Here is a 3,155-nt window from a genome sequence, read left to right on the forward strand (position 1 = left end):
CCCCCAACATCAGGTGCCACCACCAAAGATTCCTACGTGTAGCCCATAGAACCCCAAAAGCAACGGGACGAGTTCTGGTCACATACTCCCTCCAAATGACATCCTGGCCTTCTTCTGGAACTCCCTCCCCTCTCAGACTCTCAAGGTTTCCTCCAGCGTGTCGGTTCCCACAGAGCAGACCTTTGGTCTGAGACCTGACAGTCCAGAAGCCACGCATGCTGCCGCGTGACGGCGGTGTCGCGGCTTGGGACAAGAGGAGGCCCCACGGTGCGGGCTGGGGCGCCAGGCACCGCGGCGGGCGCTGAGGGTGGGGGTGACCCCCACCCCGGGCCGCCGCCTCGCTCCCAGAGAGGGGACAGAACAAGAGGCAAAACAAAAAAAAAAAAAAAGAAGAAGCCTACGGCACCCGGTATTCCCAGGCGGTCTCCCATCCAAGTACTAACCAGGCCCGACCCTGCTTAGCTTCCGAGACCAGACGAGGTCGGGCGCGTTCAGGGTGGTGTGGCCCTAGACGGCGGAGGGCGCCCCTGCCCCGCTCAAGAAGCCGAGCCTCTCTGCGCTTCCCCGCCGCCTCCTCCCGCCCCAGGCCCCGCACCGGCGCTGACCCGCGCCGGGCCGGGCCTGTTGAGTTCACCGGCCGGGTCCGGCGGGCTCCGAGGGACGGGGGTGACAGGCGGGGCGGGGCGGGCAGGGAGCGGTGGGCCGGGGTGGGGGGCTGTCTCTCTATACACACACACACACACACACACACACTCACACTCACACAAGATGCGCCTCCACGGCTGGACTCGCCAAGGTGGAGACCTTCCAGCCCCCTTCCTCTCCTCGCCTGGCCTCCTTCACCTACCCGCCCCCCACCCCCAGCTCGTGGCCGCCCCCGCCGCCGCCGCCGCCGCCGCCGCCGATTGCGCACGCGCGGATCGCCCGCCCTTTGACCCCAGGCAGGGGCCGCCCTCCCCGACAACCCCTTTCAGCTGGGCCCCCCACCCTGTGGGTGGGCTGCCGCCTATTCCCCCGGGCCCCGGGCTGGGGCACAGCGCATGGGGGAGGGGAGCGAGTGTATGGGGCGTCTCTCTCTCTCTCTAGGGATGTGTCCCATGGGTGGGGTGGCGTGGTTTGTGGGGCGCTGAAGAAATCAGTCCCCTCCATCTCCTACCTCTGGAAAACGCCCAAGCCCTTGGAGAACTGCCGGCAACGCGACCGGGGGGGCCGGGACCCTCCTCTGTGTCCTCCTGTGGCCCAGTCCAAGGGGCCGGGGCCTGGGCCTGGCCGGGGCTGCATTGGACCCCGACCACCCTGGCGTGTGGACTCGCTAAAAATCGGCCATTAGATATTGGATTCCAGCTTCATTGAGGTCATTTCACTAATGAGTGCACCGGAAAGAGTTTCCTAATCCATCTGTGAGGGTGGCAACTGAAAGAGAATTTTAAAGCTGACAGAATAGGCGAGGAAAGGCATAGGAGATTTCCACACCCAGTAAGGAAGCCTTTCCCGAAATGGAAGAAAGAAACGAGCAAACAGAAACACCGGTAGCCCGCCAGGATCAGAGTCTGCCCCCGAGAGAAAGTACCCTGACCAGGTTCACCCGTGGGTGGGTGGCGAGCTAGCGGCATTCAGAAGAGCGAGGCCCGCAGTCTGTGCAGAAGACACCTGCACTCGGGTGTGTGTGTGGCGGCACGATTCACAAGCAGCTCCAGATGTTAAGCCAAGGAGAAGCCAGGGAGTTCCCAACGCCCCAGGTGTCCTCAGCCCACGACTGGCTGCTGGGGGAATGCGAAGCCCGGCTCCTTGTCTCAGAGCGGGACAACCAGGAGGTGTGACGTACACCCCGGGGTTCCCAGGAGGATCAGGCTGAAGCTGGGACTTGGCCTGAAAGTGTCCCCTCGCATGGCCACCCCCTTCCCCTTCCTGCTCCTCTACTCCTGGTGCCCCTCCATCCAGGGGCCAGACCTTAAAGAGTCACCCGCAAGAGAATCCTGGTCCCAAAGGAGCCTTCTGGGGGACCCGTGCTGAGAGAGGTTGTGGGCATGGCCCGCTGGGGCTCTGCCCGACCCAGGGCTGAGAGATGCAACCTCCCAGCTCTGGGTCCCTGCAGGGGAAGCGTTGGCAAGCACAGGGCCAGTCCTCCAAAGGCCCAGGTGCAGGGAGCCCAGGCCAAGCAGCCTGTGGAAGAAGCCACCCCGGGAAGACGACTGCAGGCCACGGCCCTTCCCACCTCCTCCTCCTCCTCCTCCTGCTCCTCCACCCCCACCGACCTCCCACCCCCCACCCCCGACATGGCGCAGGGCTCAGAGACACCTCAGACACTTGCTACCCAAAGTGCAAAGGGCATCAGTTGCTCCTCCAAACCCCCCCCCCTGCCCAGCAGACCGCGTCGTCCAGCCAGCCCCCGGGCCTCCCTGGGGTGCCCAGCACAAAAGTGCAGACAACCACCGGACCCTCAATCTCAGTTTTCGGATGTTTTTGCCACTCTAAGGACCCGCAGGCCAGCTGGGCCTTCTGGCAGGACAGAGAGCCCCGGAATCCGACGTGGAGAGCTGGGTGTACGTCCCCACGAGGAGGCGGTCCCCACCTCCGCGGCTCTCCCCTTGCGGGGGGGGGTGAAAGCAGCCACGGGGCCTCGGAGAAGACACCAGGCTGGGCGCCCGCCCCACAGTGGGGGCACGTCCCCCGCAGGCCACTTAGCGACGGCCGCCGGCCGGCGGACGGTTGGGTGGCGCGAGACGCTGCGGCCGCCCTGCTACCGGGTTCCTGGGAGGGCGTCCTGGAACCAGCGTCCACACCAAGCCCTTGGAAGGCCCAGGCGACGGAGGAGCCCCGTCAGGCAGGGGCCGAGGACGGTGACGGCCCGGGCGGGGAGGAGCGTGTCAGGCAGGGGCAGAGGACGGTGACAGGTGACAGGCCGGGCGGGAAGGAGTCAGTCAGGCAGGGGCCGAGGAGGAGACGGGCTGGGTAAGGGTTAGGGTTAGAGTCAGGGCACAAGTCACAATCGCAAAGACCTGGAAGCGACCCGAGTGCCCATCGACCCACGAGTGCGTAAATGAAATGTGGCGCGTGGACACCACGGAGTGCTATTCAGCTAGGAGGAGCAGCGGTGAGAGGGCACCTCTCGTGGTTCTCCTGGCCAGAGCTGGAACCCGTTCCAGTAAGCCAGG

General features: G+C 65.4%; 1 non-coding gene across 1 annotated transcript; it reads right to left on the reverse strand.

Moving 5' to 3' along the window:
* Nucleotides 1–394: 394 nt before the first annotated feature.
* LOC142868938 (5S ribosomal RNA) lies at nucleotides 395–513 on the reverse strand. The gene has a single exon (XR_012917796.1). It is a non-coding gene; the product is annotated as a 5S ribosomal RNA (ribosomal RNA).
* Between the last annotated feature and the right edge of the window lie 2,642 nt (nucleotides 514–3,155).

This window comes from Microcebus murinus, unplaced genomic scaffold, assembly GCF_040939455.1.
Source record: "Microcebus murinus isolate Inina unplaced genomic scaffold, M.murinus_Inina_mat1.0 scaf048_hap2_Mmur4.0, whole genome shotgun sequence".
In the NCBI taxonomy this organism is placed as follows: Eukaryota; Metazoa; Chordata; class Mammalia; order Primates; family Cheirogaleidae; genus Microcebus; species Microcebus murinus.